This window comes from Gadus morhua, chromosome 16 (genome assembly GCF_902167405.1).
Source record: "Gadus morhua chromosome 16, gadMor3.0, whole genome shotgun sequence".
Taxonomy (NCBI): Eukaryota; Metazoa; Chordata; class Actinopteri; order Gadiformes; family Gadidae; genus Gadus; species Gadus morhua.
This window is the reverse complement of record NC_044063.1, coordinates 28,887,597-28,904,719: the sequence shown is the minus strand read 5'-3', so window position 1 is coordinate 28,904,719 and position 17,123 is coordinate 28,887,597. Positions and strand designations below refer to the sequence as shown.

At 42.9% G+C, this 17,123-nt stretch overlaps 1 protein-coding gene across 3 annotated transcripts in view; it reads right to left on the bottom strand.

Annotated features, from left to right (window-relative positions):
* LOC115561789 (unconventional myosin-Ic) overlaps window positions 1–17,123 on the bottom strand; it is a 79,649-nt gene that overhangs the window by 60,207 nt on the left and 2,319 nt on the right. The window contains exon 1 of one of the 3 annotated variants that reach the window (XM_030382024.1): window positions 15,667–16,202. The exons of the other annotated variants lie outside the window; for them this stretch is intronic. The gene's annotated coding sequence lies outside the window, so the exon portion shown is untranslated. Of the gene's footprint in view, window positions 1–15,666; window positions 16,203–17,123 lie in introns of those variants that run through there. 3 annotated transcript variants of the gene reach the window in all.

The following is a 17,123-nucleotide window of genomic DNA, read 5'->3' as shown; positions in this document are numbered from 1 at the left end:
CATGCAACCTTTCTCCATACATCATAGTATCGTCAGGTTTGAACATATTTTACATTTATGTGCAGATACTGAAGATGTGAGTTGTTTAGTATGTTGATCTGTACTTAATGGATTGCTTTTGTCACTGCTTGCTCTCCACCTCTGCTTTGTCCTTATCTTCTCCCATAATACCTTGCCCCTTTCTGGCAAATCGCCCTCAAAGCAGATAACAATGTTCTATAAAGAATGCCAACAAACACTTCCTTAATGCCCATCCAACGTCCAGCAGCTTTAGATCAAAATGCCGACAGCTTCTCTCCAAGCTCTGATGGCTTGAAGGACATCTGAAGGAAGATTCAACCTTGCAAATATTTCATTATAAAGATTTCCGGTTGGTACACATTTCTCTATAAATACAGAAAAGGTCTTGGTAGCCTTTCAGCTACTCTACTTTCGTAGTGAACAATTAATATCTCTAAGTGTCATGTCCAATAATCTTTTCCGTTCTCTGATGAAGATAAGTCTGCTACCTCTTAGTGTTACTAGCACACACCGGCCTTAGGGATGCCTCTACCACACAGGCCTTAAGGCCGCCTCTACCACACAGGCCTTAGGGCAGCCCTTGCTGCTGCGTCGCCTCGACGCAGGTTACAACCTCTGGGAGGCGCACGTCAGGCCCTTGTGGTGGTGGCAAGGGGGGTCCACCAGGACGTAATGGACGTAAACCCCCTAGCGTTGCGTCGACGTGGAACCCTAAGACTATGACGAAAAATATTCGTCAACAAACCTTTTTCACGGACGAAAACTAAATATACTCTAAATAAAAGTCAGATATGATGACGAAGACTGTGACGAAATATAACTGACACCATAGTCAACGAATACAAACGAGAAAAAAAATGTTAGGGCGGGACGAATGGAGAAGAGATCCAATCAGAACTGCTCTTTTTGTGGGACAAGTTGGGAAGAAGTCCAATCAGAGCGAATCTTTTGAGCTTAGGTTGAACGATGCAAAAGCTGCGGCAAATGCAGGTGCATGCATTGCCGTGAAACAACTAAACAAACGCAGTTACACAAGAGAACAAGAGAGAACAAATTAACACGAGAACGTTTTGCATTGCACCCGGTCTTATGAACAACAGAAATGTTAGGACTAGGGCGAAAACAGAGAATTGACATCTGGTCGCACTTCACATTTGACAACAAGGACAACAAGTACGTCTGTACCGCGTGTGGAGCAAAAATCGCTGGGAAAAACACCACCAACTTGAAGCGACATTTACAGAGGACTCATCCAGAAATACATGCGAAGGTAAGCATATAGTCTACGGTTATTTTATCAGATAAACTACCTTGTTTCCGCTAAACTTGGAATAAAATAGAAGCTAAAGGAAACCACCTCTGAACTGTATTGATTAGATGTATCGCTCAATTAATATGAGTATAAATTGTGTGTGTGTGTGTGTGTGTGTGTGTGTGTGTGTGTGTGTGTGTGTGTGTGTGTGTGTGTGTGTGTGTGTGTGTAAGAAAAAAGAATCACAACTTGATTCCCCCTTTATTCACCCTCAGACGCAGAAGACGTCTGATGACAAAGATGACCATGGGCCTAGTGGAAATAAAACTAGTGCTGCTAGTGCAACCCAGCAGCAGACCATCTCTGCAGCTTTCCAAAGTTCTTCGAAGTACAAAACTGAATCGAAGGAACAACATACGAAGGAGCAGGCCATAGCTAGATGGATTGGACGCACAGGTTAACCACTCACAACAATTGAAGACGAGGACTTTGTGCTAATGATGGAGATAGTAGATAGGAGACTAATGGTTCCAAAGAAAACTAAAATTAGCAATTTGATTGAAACCCAGTATGGACTGAAAGACAAAAATTCAAAGAGAGACTGGCTGCTGCCCGAAGAGTACCCATGGGCCTTGACATGTGGACAAAAAAAGGACTGACAGCCTCATTCCTTGCCATAAGCGCATGCTACTTTTGTGTTGAACGAAATAAACATGTACACATATTGTTGGCCCTTGAACAAGTAGCTCACCCACACACTGCACTGTCTATTAAGTGTGGATAAATGTATGCAAGAGTGGGCCATACCAAAGGAGAAGATCCTGACAGTAATAACGGACAATGGGAGTAACATGTTGGCAGCCTTTAAACACACCATAGCAGAAGAAACAAGCTCTGAGGATGACTCCCCTGGGTCCATGATGCAGGAAAGTGACTCTGAATCTGTACCTGATGACCAGCGGTGAGCCATGTTTAGTTTATTCTTTTACATGACAATTATCACATGAATGATCTTCCCCCTGCCACATGTATACAGTATATACAGACACACACCAGCCACTTTATTAGGTTTAGACTTATTTGGTTGTCTTTTCTTATTGTTATTAGGTACCATCATGTCGACATGGAAATGGACCGGACACCGTGTGTGGTCCATACCATACAACTTGTGGTCCACATGTTGCAGAAAGAGACTGTCAAAAGAGTCCTCGATAAAGCAAGGTCTGTGGTGAAGCTCTTTCGCAAGTCCTCAGTTGCAACACAGAGGGTATTGGACCAGTGTGGTCTTATTGTTGTAAATGACTGCCCCACACGCTGGCCAAGCACATTCAACATGGTCACACGACTCCTCACAGTCAAAGATGCAGTCTGTCAAATCGCAAGTGACATGGGATGGGACAGTTTGCTTACTAGTGAGTGGCAAAACCTTTTTTCATGCATGAACTACTGCTGCCTTTTGCGGAACACACTAAAACCTTCCAGAGTGACACCACATCTATGTCCCTAGTGGTTCCTGCCCTCTTTGATCTGCTAAGTCACCTAACTGACTTTGCAGAGAGCACTCAGTACAGAGACCTCGCCACTCTTGCAGGGAAAATGAGAGCAAATCTGAACCAGCGTTTTGCTTGCTTCTTGGATTCAACCAATGAAAAGTTCTCACCGCTTGCAGCAGCTGCCTGCTTCGTCAACCCAACTGTCTGTGAAATCCTTGTTATTGTTGATGTGGCTGATGGAAATATCCAGGAACTGCTGAAACAGGCAGAAGACTATGTGGTCAAATGCACTTTCCCACACACAAGACAGGAGGACCAGTCTGAACATGATGCAGAAGAAGAGGTTATTGAGGAACCAGAAGCAGCGATATCCTCAAAGCAGGTTTAGGTTCCTCTCAAAATGCCGCACCACAAGGCCTAAACAGAAAACCTCCACAACCAGCATCAGGCAGCAGATCATCAAGTATAAGGAATAACTTTTACATCCCATCACTGAGGACACAGGAACAGACTTCTGGCTGGAAAAGAGTGAGAGTTTTTATCACAGTTTAAAGCATTTTGCGTTAGACTTGTTGGCTATGCCAGCTTCTCAAGCTTTTGCAGAGAGGGTAATCAGCATCACAGGTGACCTGACCTCACAAGAGGACGGCGCAACCGAGGAAGGGTCACATTGGAGCGAAGTGCTTTCCTTAAAATGAACAAAGAGAAATAGAACTGTTGTATTCACTGTTATTTACAGCATTTCCTGTAGTCGTATATGCACAACTTGATTGGTATTTGATTGGCATTACAGCTTAGCATGTAATTCACTTGCCTTGAGTTGAGCTCATTGATACTGCCTCATTGATACCACTTTTTATTTATTAACAGAAGAATATTTCATTTTGTGTGCAATGACATTACAACCAATGCATATTTTCTTTTACATATTTTTTGTGTTTCTTTTCAAATCTTTGATCTTGCACACAATGCACAGTAACAGAAGATGATGTGAACAGAGTTGTGTGCTTTTTTAGTTTAATGTGATATTTAACTATTTTCAATGCTGAGAGCAGTTTTTATTTACATGAAGATTAAGGAGTATTCTTTGGTACTGCGTGCAATGGCATTACAGCCAATACATATTTTATTTTACATTTGAGAATTGCACTAATCTGTTCTGTTCAATTTTGTTGATTTTGCACAGAGTAGCAAGACATTGTAAGGTATTCGGCATTGTAGCCCTAGCAGTTATTTAACTTTTATTTTGTTAAAAAAATAAGCCGCTGAATTCAACTCATTGTACATCTCATGCATTAATGATGCTCAAAGTCCATAGAAGAAGATCAAACTTGAGATTGACGCAATATTGAAGGAGGAGAGTTCCGTCATGACGTTAAGAATAAAATACATGTTGTGTTACAACCGTTAAATCTGTGTCTGTATTGCATATTCAAACCTTTATACCATTGCATAACAAAAAAACCTTTAGTTGACTAAGTCCGCTGTAGATTTAGTCGACTAAAATCTGCTAATATTTAGTAGACTAAAACTAGACTAAGACTAATAGATTTCAGATGACTAAAATAGGAATACAACTAAATGGTGTGTTATTCAAAAGACTAAGACTAAGACTAAATCAGAATTTGCTGCCAAAATTAACACTGACCCTAATCAGCCCTTTAGGGAAGCCTCTACCACACAGGGGATGACTCTATCCACTCTGATTGGTCAGCATCGGACTTCTTCCTGAAGAATGAGTCCATGGTGAGCCCCACACTTTCTTAAATACACTCGGAGAGTAACATGGCACATTTTGTAATGACACAGAGCGTTGTTTAAAAAACAAGAAGTGGCGGCTGTGGGCACTGGTTTAAAACCACCCTTCACACAATCTTTTTTTTCATAAATGCAGTTCCAGTGACCTTCCATCCGTGGGAAGTTTCTCCCTCCCTCTGTCTTGCATTCTTTTCTCTCCCTCTCTCCCCCCCCCCCCCCCCTTCTCTTTCACTTCCTCCCCGTTGGTTTTAAACCCTGGGGAAGTTATTGGTTCTGCAGCATGACTCCCAACACTCGCACATGAATTAATTTACTGCATTTACTGGAATAAAGCCGCCGTCAGTTATAGAAAGGATAACATCTCCATAACATATATTAATGGTATTTCTGTGACTAAAGAGCTTTCATCCAATACTCAACGGTTCTCAGCATACCAAGCACCAGGTCATACAAACAACCCTACAGTACGCTTACTTTGATCTGACAGTATAGCAGTGCCCTGTGGAGCTTGTGGAAGTTAGGACTTTGACCAACACTTTGCTCTGAACACGCCCTACAAGCCTGACTTAACGATTCTAGGAAGCACTAAGGTTGCAGGGCGAACTGAGCAATACGTCATCAGCGTAGACATGTGTTAGCACAGCGAGGCAAAGTCAAATAAAACAAAGATATTTCCATTCATTCCAGTCATCACATTCACATTAACACACAAACACACACACACACACACACACACACACACACACACACACACACACACACACACACACACACACACACACACACACACACACACACACACACACACACACACACACACACACACACACCCTGCAGCTTCTCATGTAAAGAACAAAATGTTCATAAGTTTAACCCTTATCCTTGATTGAGGTATATTAACTAAATGTATTCACTACCCATGTGAGCCTTAGAACCTTAGTCCATCTCCATTCAATACTATCCCCAATACATACCGATAAAATACATACCAAACTGGTTATTTCAGTCAGTTCTCAAGCAAAATACTAAACATTCGCTCAATACAGCCAGAATATGCAATTAATACTAGCCATTATGTATTTGAATTGGCGGGTATATCTAAAAACGAGAGAGAAGATAAGATAGAAGAGCATCTAAAGCCCAGGTACAACACATCTCACACACACACACACACACACACACACACACACACACACACACACACACACACACACACACACACACACACACACACACACACACACACACACACACACACACACACACACACACTTTTAAGACCTTCCATCCTGACATTGCCCAGATCTCAGACTACAATAACAACGGGGGGTTGGTAGTGTATGGCTTGGCATAACCTGTATCTACTTCATGAACTTTGACCTCCATTCTCCTCACCCTAGAACTGACATTCCAGCGACGCCAAGAATGGTTGTTCTTCCTGAGAAGCGTGTCGGACGACCCTACACCAGGCAGACATTCCCACTGCCTTACCTGATATGTATTCTCTCTCTCACTTAAACAGGAGGAAGAAGGAGTGCAAAGGAAAACAGGGTGGGCAAAAGAAAGGTCTTTATATAAATGACTGCAGAGCGGTCGGAGGCAGCTGTGATGTCAGAGCTCAAGAATGCAAACCATGTAGGCGGAGGAAAGCAGAGAGACGCATAATGAGGAGGGAGAGAATGAGAGCTGAGGGAGGAGTCAGGTGAGAGAGAGAGAGAGCCAGAGACCCAGTCTATATGTGACTTAACAAGAAACGTAAGCAAGTTTGTCTTACACTGATATGTGCGACGCGTACTAATCCTAATGGTTGATTCCAATGACCATGGTGTCAAAGAGCTCTGTGCTCTCCTTTGCCTCCCCACCATGTTTATTAGAAGTAATGTGGCAATGCTGACACGATTTAATACTAAACTTTCCTCTTGTCCTCCAGCAACTTAATAATTTCCTATCCTCAACGAGCTGCTAGGACAACTTCCAGTCAGGATTTCGACCACTTCATAGCACCCAAACGGGTCTGTTGTAAACAAGCTTCATCTACACAGACTCCTTCGACACTGTTGAAATTTCAATACTTTTGGTCAGATTTGAGAATTGGCTTGGGGTTTCCAGTCCAGTTTTAAAGTGCGTTAAGTCATATCTACAAGAAGTTGTTGTTATTACGGATTCAGATCTGAAATCAAAAACCAAGTCGGTGATATAATCGGCCTAGCATCACAGGACTAAGGACGAAAAAAGAAAAATAAACTAATCTGGTCCATGCATTTATTACTAGTTAGTTAGGTTATTGTAACGGCCCCTTTTTACCAGCTACAGCTTGATCAGTACACAGAAGCTAGAGTTCTAATGAAGAACAAAACATTTGAACACAGCACAACAATTCTCCAATCCCTGCATCGGCTCCCTGTAGGTCAGAGGATTATTTCACAATACTGCTGCCCACCTACAGATCACTGAACGCTTTAGGGCCACATCATCTCACTGAAAGGCTTCCCTTCTTAATATTAACTGAGACTTGTCAGCAACTGGTTCCCAGAGTCAAAATAAAACCTGGAAGAGCAGGATTCAGCTACAACACATAGCTGGAGTAAACTGAAGATCTGCTGAGAAGAATCAAGTTTGAGAATACTGAATTAAAGTGCACTGTTAACCTACTCTTATATTATTGTCTTTTTAATCAATTGCTAAGTGTCTTTCATGCATTTATTTTATTTTATTGTATGTTTTAATGTGAAGCACATTGGCTCTGCATTGTGTATGGAATGTGCTACATAAAATAAGTTGACTTGACTAGTTATATAGTAACATCATGGCAAGAACATGCATGCATATTGCATATGCAAGAACCTGCGGGCACACATGCACACAAACACAAACATGCCCATACACACACACACACACACACATTAATTTTCCCATAGTGAGACGCCAACTTGCCTGAAAACATGGGCAGGTGGTGACTTGCGACTGGGGGAGGTCATAACATTATTATCTTCCTATAGATCAGGGGTCACCAACACAGTTGGTGACCCCTGGTGTCCTTGCGGGCACCAGGGCGCCCGCAAGGACCATATGAGGGGACCGCATGCCTGTTCTAAACATAGCACTACTCATTCTTGAACAACTCTTTCCCACCTTTTTTAAGTCATTGTTGATAATTACGGTGAGAAATCATTAAAATGACTTAATTAATTAACATGTTTCACATAGATGAGTATCATTAATCATCATTAATATCAAAGGCAAACTGAGCAAATGTTATATCAGAGGAGTGTATCAAACGGGGTGCCCTTCGTATGACTCAGTACCCATGAAGTAGCTCTCAGGTTCAAAAAGGTTGGTGACCCCTGCTATAGATATTGGTGACCCCCCCCCCCCCCATCCCACACATCTCCCCCCTCCTCCATAGACACTCGCTCTCTGCTTCTCACTCACCTCTCTTACGTGTGTCAGAGGGACCCGAATCTCTCCCCCTTGCTGTCTGTCTCTCTAATTATCTCTGTCTGTCAGTCTGCCGTCTGTTCCTATATATGCACGTCTTACGGCCTGTGTCTCTTCCATTTGGCTGCTTTCCTCTCCATGGGTGTGATCCTGGTATTATTATACTTTGTAAGTGTATACACACAATACCATCAGTAGATCACCCGTCGACACCATTTTGTTTTCAAGACTCGATAGGTAGATTGACGAACACAGAGATTGTGACATCCGTCAGCAACACGCAAGCTCTGTGTTCGCCAATCTACTTGGTACTGTGTGTATAAAATGTCCTTTTTAATAAACAATCTGTACACTTACAAAGTTCTCAATGCCTCGTTTTATATGTTAAGACCCTTATTATACTACCCAAAGAAGTGTCGTGCTACTTTTAGCCTTTTAAGTGGTTTAAAATAGCGATTTAGTTTTTACCATAACCGCTGCCCCCATTGTTCCAAGTCTATAGCGTTTTGATAGAATCGGCTAAAAACAGCCAACTGAAGAAAGCGTCTATATGCAGTTTTTGTGCTCCAAAACGAACGTTTCAACTCTTTATCATACAAACATATCCCAAATCCATTTTACACCGGAATTACCCTTTAATTAAGTTGTATAATTGGGAGTTTCTCTCAACTGCTATCTTATAATAAACAACTAGACAATTGTACAGCTGTGTATTGTGAAATAAAGAACACAGATATGTGTGTTGCAACTATAAAATCGCCATTAACACATAGGCTCCGGATGTATGAACCTCAAGGCTGCACTGTTAGGTTAACTTCAGTCACCCAGATAGGTCAACACGGCATAATTTCAGAAGAACATTATCAATAGTATATGCAGAACAAGTGTGTGTGTGTGTGTGTGTGTGTGTGTGTGTGTGTGTGTGTGTGTGTGTGTGTGTGTGTGTGTGTGTGTGTGTGTTAATGACAACATTGTCCCCCCCCCCATATATATTTCTGCCAGTGTGTGGAGAACACAATAGTATGAACCAAAAAGGGGAATAAGTCTGAGACATTAAACCAATGACTCTATTCTATGACCACTACATCTTTTGGGTGTAGTGCTCACATGTATTTCCTCCAGAACATGTGTGGTCCATGGTTACTGCATCAGAGCCACGCAAGTGCTACGGTGACTGGATATCAACAACACTGCATTTCCTGTTTATACTAAGCACATCCTCTTTTCTGATTGCCTATTAATAACCCATTGGCCCTAACAAATGAACCATAAGAAAACGTAATAGTTGTGGCTAGAGATGTTGCCCAAGTTGTTCCCGTTGCAACCGTTTCTCCAGGCGGCCATTTGTGTTGTTTGAGACGTTAATTTGTTTGTTTTATTATTTGCACCTGTACAAGAAGACCATAACCCAACAGTGCCATGACACCATTACCCAGCAGCCCCTGTACCTCCAGCCTCTCCTCAGGGCGGGGGGGGGGGGCACCAACCACAGATGACAACCACAGCTGGCAACCATATCTACAACTTCCACAGATTGAAGGAACCTTTTTCAAAAGCATAGTCATTCGCACAGAAAAACTGAAATAAAAGGACTTTACGTAATGTTCTCAGCTGAGGACAGCCTAAAAATATCTAGTTCTGAATACAACTGTCTTGAAGTTTGGAAGTTTGAAAGTGGCTTGTTCAGATTACACCAATAAGGAAATGTGAATGTAGTGTGGACTGGCTGAACTCTGAGGAATCCCCAGATAAGAGAGTGGCCGTTTCCAAAGAATGAGAGGCAAGCTCAGCCGGTTTGTACAACACACATAAGAATGCAGGCCCTTGAAGTCAAACAAGTCTCAGGAATAACCACACACACACACACACACACACACACACACACACACACACACACACCACACACACACACACACACACACACACACACACACACACACACACCACACACACACACACACACACACGTTTAATGATGATGTATGTACGTGTAATATAATCATTTGTTTACATATCTGTTCATTTACGCTTTTGTAGAAATGGTCGGCCCTAATAGATTTAGCAAAAGCATACTGTTTTGTTGGTTTCCACAATACAACAAAACAGCAGTATTGCTAAGTATTGTTTTGTAATACTTTATCATTAATATTTGCACCACCTACAAAATCTGGCACTATACTAGACTCATCTTTACACAAATACCAATATTATCTTTATATTATTCTTATCAACTATTTTGTGATGTGGATAAAAAATATTAGACCACATGTTGGTTCAAACAGCGGCAGATTAGGTGGTTTCGTGGAGTCAAACTTTGCTGGGGTTGTTTGAGGAATTGTGTGAATAATGTACAGAGAAACTTGACAAAAGATGCTAAAGTCTACCAAGTTCACAGTAAAAGAGAATAAGGTGTGTTCCCACATAGAACAGCATCAAATCATCAAGGGATTCCTTAATAATTTGATGGCGTAAAATAAAACAGGATCTGCACTATGTGTGGATCCTACTTTAAACTCTGTGCTCCTCTTTGTCGCTACAACAATTTCAGCATTTCCAAGATCTGCGACTGCTGTAAGATAATTGCAGTAAGAGTAAACGAGACTCTCTCTCAAAGGCCCTGGGCTTTGCAGGCCACCCCCCCCCCCCGAAGACAACGCCCTAAGAAAAAAGCCAAATACTGCCAACTGCAGCCGGCTTCTGACAAGCAGTTATTCGAGCCAACTGTCTTCTTTAAAAAAACTGCAGACTGCTCTCTCTCTCCCTTCTTTCCCACAATCAGCAAATCACCCCAGCGGCTGTGCTGGGTGGGGCTCGGGTTGGGCGGGGGGTTGGTGAGATGATGTGCTCATAATAGGCCGGGCCCGGAATAATGCATTAAAATTTCTATCTGCTTGTGATGACGTGAAATTAATATTTTTAACCATGTTCGTCCTTTGGTGTTAGATGGAAACGCCACACTTTTTGAAGCAATGTCTTTGAAAGACCATTTTCTATATTTTCATGCTTTTTTCTGCTTGAGTGTCTGTTTGCCTGCAGAGTGCGGACTGACCATGTCGAGTGTCGGGAGGCCAGAGCGCCGGGCGGTTGCAGCAGGATACCATGCCAACCCAAAACCATAGATATGGTTTGGGTTTTACCTAACCACCGCCTTTCATTCTTTGATCCCGGACAGGGCGATATGGTCAGCTTGATTGTTCTGAATGTGTATATGTGACGTTTGGAGTGTGTGTTGGAGGTGGGTGTGTGAGTGGTGGGTGGGATTGGGACATTTGGCGATATAGAAGGCTGAGGGAACAAGATCACACACGCACTACTGGTTCCCCTCTTTATCTAACTGATCTCAGCATGTTGACATTTCTCCAGGAGCCTTTCTCCTTTACAACATGCATGCACACATAGTCAACAGCCGTCCTGTCTTCAATCGTTCAACTCTTATTTAATGAATTTCTAAGCTGAATTTTAGACGTTTTCTGGGCTGCACTAAAGCACATCCCTTCTAATTCTGCTCTCTTAACAGAAAACCTGCAGTGAACTTTCAAAGTACTTCCTTGTCAAATAAGTCAATGAATAAACTAAGAAAAATATTCTCTCTCTTTATCTCTCTCCCGGTTTTACACCTTGTCTCACACCTGTTGTCCAAGGCCACGCCTGTAGCAGTGTTGTTGTGAGTCAGTCTGGTAAAAGGTTAACTACAATAGTAAATGGATTGCATTTATACAGCCCTTTTCCAAGCAGTGGTCACTCAGAGCACTTAAAATGATTGCCTAACATTCAGTTTGGGTTAGGTGTCTTGCTCAGGGATACCTAAACACGCAGCTAAGGGGAGCCGGGGATCGCACCAGCAACCTTCAGTCAGGCCAGTCAGCCGGATCTACGTACCTCCTGAGACAATGCTGATAGTGAATGCTTACCTAGCGTAACCACAATCATTGCAGCAGTGGAACAAGAGGTCAAACATGTTGAAATAAAGTACAAAGCATAGTTGCCAACAAGTCTTCTTTTGGGTTCTTTAAATGAGAGACACCATCAGACAATGTGATGCGTCACCAGCCTCATTGATAGGAGACAACATTGAATCTTGAAATAACGGGAGAATTTTGAAGATAGGCGATTTATTATCATGTCACTTACCTAGCATAAATCCACCTTGGAAATACCCATTGAAGATGATACCTCATTATTAAATCAATAGAAGATCAACACAGCACTCAGCCCTATCTCAAAGTAACATCACATTTCCTTGAGAGTTTAGTTATTGCTGATCAAAGTCCCTGCTCCCACTCCAAAGTTCAGACTCATCTGGTAAAGACCAATGGATTGAATACACTACTCACACTGTGGTGAAATGGGCTCTGCCATGATGGCCATGTAGGAGTTTGATGGTTCTCCAAAAAGGTTTTTCCAATTAAAAAAATTAAAACAACCAAGTGTGTAAAACGTAGAAACACAATGGGATTGGGCACGCCTAGAGTCTTCCTGGATACACCAGGAAGAGTCTTCTCTCTCCGTCCTCATGCTTTCTCAGGGCTAACTTTGGCTCTGGGTAGTGGCGACGTCTCTCGTGGAATCACACTAAACCACAGCGGTTCATTTAGAGGTAGAGACACCATTCTCTGTATTTATAACGCCGTTTCTTCATGGTTATCAGCAGACTGCCTCCCAGACCATTTCAACTTCAAGTGACCTCCAGCCCCCCCAGCATGAGGGCTCAAACTATGTCCTACATTTGCAATGGCAGCTGAATTGTAAATAGAACCAGTGGTGAATAGTTGGGCAATTGGTCTGATGGACACTAACGCATCTAAAGGTTATAAGCTTTGAGAGGTTAACTATTCAAGTGTATGAAATTAATGGATGTAATATCTCTGTGCCTCTGTGCTCGCCACAATTTTGAAAGATTCAAACTTGTGGTGTCGCGAGAGGCAAGGAGTATCATGCGAGTAACCTATATTTAGGGGAGCTCACCACTCAAACTAAAATGAAATCAAGTATCCTCATAATCCCCATTTCTGTGGTTTCTAAAACATGAAATGCCCACATCCAATCAAATTCAGCATCTTTCCCCACTCTTTCCATTCCATGCAGTGAGCTTATGATTGGTCCGCATCTACAAACAAGCACATGCATGTGCCGTGCAGAATGTGACCCAAAACCCTTGGATCGGGTATTGCTGGTTTGTTTTTAAAAGATCATTATGAGATATCCATTCTCTCTTTAGAGAAAAAAATATCCCTCTTTGATACAGTTCAATTAGGACATCAATTAGGACATAATCTACTCTCTTATATTGCTGCTTTTTCACAGTTAGAGCAGTATATGTATGATAAGCCTGCTCTCTATTCTAGTGCTGCTCTGTCACAGTTAGAGCAGTATATGTATCATAAGCCTGCTCTCTATTCTAGTGCTGCTCTGTCATAGTTCGAGTAGTACATGTATAATAACCCTGCTTTCTATCCTAGTGCTGCGCCATGCCATAAACAAACTTTGAGCGAGGAACTCTGTGGTTGCTAAGGGACTTCATAGTCAAATCAGGCTCACCCTGGCGTCTAGTACCGTATCTCTCCCTGCTGCTATCGGTGCAGGGTAGCAGAGGCCTTGGCCGTTAGAACCGTGGATGGCTGACAGGCTCTCGCATGGTTCAGAAAGATAGGTAGGTAGGTAGGTATGTAGGCAGGTAGGAAAGTAGGTAGGAAAGTAGGTAGGTAGGTAGGTAGGTAGGTAGGTAGGTAGGTAGGTAGGTAGGTAGGTAGGTAGGTAGGTAGGTAGGTAGGTAGGTAGAAGTATCTGGTGTTACGTTCTCTGTGTAGGATTCACTATTCCCACATCACACTCAGAGCTGAAGTGTTTGTATAAATCAGAAACAAAATGCTCCGACAACTCCAGACCCCGCATGAAGCAGACAGCTGTAAGCTTAGCTGGTTAGGGTTAGTGTTGGCTAGGATGTGTGTGCGTAACAAGTTGACGGCACAAGGTCAGTGCAGGTTGGGTCACACATCTACACAGACGCTCAAGGTCAGACACAAAACAATATCTGTGTGCGTGTGCGTGTGTGTGTTCTCAGGTGGGGTTCCTGTTGCCAAGGGGATGGCTAACATCCAGATGACAGCCTATGAGTTGCAGGTGTATCCTCCACCAACACACAGAAACACACACCAAACTATCCACATCAATCTATAAAATGGGATCCTAACTTTTAATAACCTGTGTATTGTCATATTGATATCATTCAAACAACAACCCATATCAGTAAGATCCAACTTACAGGATATCTAAACATCTCTAGCAGGAATGAGCAGAATGCACAGACATCCCATAACCATCTGGCAAACGAACCAGTACAAGTCTCGGAGTGGTATGTGATAATAACAGATAAGTTAAGTAAACACACTAGATGGGGAGGTACGGGAGAAGGGAACTGGGGAAAATACCTCAATGAATCTCATTATTCAAGAATTCTCTGCTGTATTCCACCGACTGTCTGCTTCTCCACTCTAGATCCACCACTAGGAAACGGTCTGCAGGACATTGTTTTTCTAAGGGGCTGAGGGAAAATAACCCTCAAACTATTGCAGTGGAAAATTTAGCTTGGGTAGCTATGGCAACCTACACTGGAGAGCAGAAACCACATCTGCTTTGGAACAATGCATAGACAGAAAGATATTGATCTGGGCTATTGTCCAAGTTACATAGTTATGCCATAAGGTAAAATGTACACTTTGTTTAAACCTTTCTGGCTTTTTACTGATTCTTTGGAAGGCAGTTGAAAACCATCTAGGACAGCTCATCGTAGGACTCAGGGCATTATTACACTCCCATCCCAGCAACCTATCATTTAAGCAACTTAACTAGACATCACTAAACAGCTACATTAACCAACACACATGCCATGTAATAAGGTACAGGACTCTAGGGGACAGCCTTTCGGAGAGAAGCCATTTGCCCTCCAGCAATGTATGTTGATGCAGTAGCCAAACCCTCAACAAAAAGGCAAACAGGGTGGACTCAGAATTAATTTCCATGTATGAATTTAAGAAAACATGGATAAATGTTTAGTGTACAAACATTGTGTGTTATTGATGTTTCATCACCTTGGAATTATTGTCAGAGCTAGATCATTTCACCCCCAATGTGACACTGTCAATCAAATGTCCCTGCTCCACACTAATAGAAAGTAGTATTCATTCAATAACTCCTCCTGCCTTTGCTGCTGGGTTAGGCCTAACCCTAGTTTCTCGTTCGGGCTTAATAACGCATTTCCTATTTTATTCAGTGTTTGCAGTGTCCACTGTTGTAGACATGTGTTGGGGGTAAATAACCCATGTCTGGGTGTCATCAGACCGACATGCGGTTCGTCTGATTCCTACATCCAGACATAATCCTTCATGCTATAGTTGTAGGCTAACATCAATCAGTAACTGGTCAGAAGTTCATAGGATCCTTAGCCGACTGTCAGGCCGTGATTCCGTAATGTAGTGTGGCCGGTGTTAAAACGTGGAGCCTCCGACCCACCGAAAGCTCACAACAGATCTCCATGCGCTGGCTTACCCACCGGCCAGCATTCGCGCCTAACCCCTAAATTACCAACATAAACTGCAAGAAAAAAAAGTTTTTCCCAGGCAGAAACAGAGGTAACACGACTGGGGGAAGCGTCAAGAAGCCCCGTCCGGCAGGTAGAACCGCAACACGGTCCCGTTAACGGCGTACCTTCAGACAGCACGAATACACCTCCGCAGTCGGTCCGGGTCGCCTCTGGTTCTTTTCGATCTTTCACCGGTACCACTGCTCTAGTTCCGGATCTTCTCCGGTTCTTCTCTCTCACCGGTACCACTGTTCTAGTGCTCCCAACACACGCAAAGTATCCCGGTCTCGATTCAGTCTGTCCTGTCCGTGTGTCAGTAACTTCTGTCAGTCTGCAGTGCGAACCCTCCCACCATGCAGACCAGTGAAGGTAAAGAGGATTGCCTGGTGATCGGATCCCTATCAGTGAGGCGTGTGAAGTCCCTGTTGGCTGTATGGGTCAACCTCTCATATTGGGCAACACTCGACCATGAGCAGTCCTACCAGGAAGTGCAAATCAGCCATTTAGGATCACGCATTATTGGTACCACTGCACTCATACCTAGAAGACTGGATAAGCTGGCATAAAGCATCTGAAGAGATATCAGACAACCTTCTACACGTTGATGAACACCTTTAAACGTCCACAAAGTTACACTGAACCTACTTACACATCTGTGTACTTGCAGAATAACATTCCAGCTGAAGCCGAGCTGGAAGCTGCATGCTGGCTCTGTGGTTCCACAGAGCTCTCATACCCCCTGCTGTGCACATGTGTCCACTGCACATGAGGTCACTGCACATAAGGCCACTGCGTCTTAGCCAAAGTGGTTTAAGGTGCGGCACTCCCATGCAATGCGTTGGCCAGAGATAAGTTCACTCCTGTGAAAGGAACCGCTCAACAATCATCGATTGGTTTAACAGTCGTGGGTGTTACTCCTGCTGGTAAAGAAATGAATAGCCAGTCAAGTATGAATAACCAGTCAAGGTAACAACAAAACTCAACTTTAGCCCAACTTATGTGCCTTTACAATAGGTGTATATTACACATGCGAAAACAGGTGTGAATTATGAATGAATGAGCTTATGGGTTTGTACCCAACAGTGCCCATAGTTAACGTCATGAGTCCCACCAAGGGCGTAACTTTGGGTCTACCATTGGGGGGGTTAAACTCGCGGCATATTTATTTATTTATTTAATCAATCATCTTCTTGTGTAAGTGTGTGTGTATGTGTGTGTACAGTACAGGAGTGCACGCTCAAAAGGACTGGTGTAACCTCTGAACTAGCCCACAGGAGCTAGCTGTCAATGGATGACATCTCTAAGTAAATTAATGCATTCCCCCAAAAAACTGTATGTGTGACTGTATGGGAGCAAACAGCAATTTGGTCTCTGTACTGACATTGCATTTTACCCACCCGTAACCGAGTACGTTTGAGGCAGTGGGTTCTAGAATCTTAGTTTGAGGACGTCTATCGATGCCATACAACGTAGCCTATGCTAATCATATAAAGTTCACATAGTTAGCTAGCTAGCTCTTACAAAGCGGGAAATAAATATCTGGCATGAATCAGGAATTATTCAGATCGGCTGGTTTTACTGC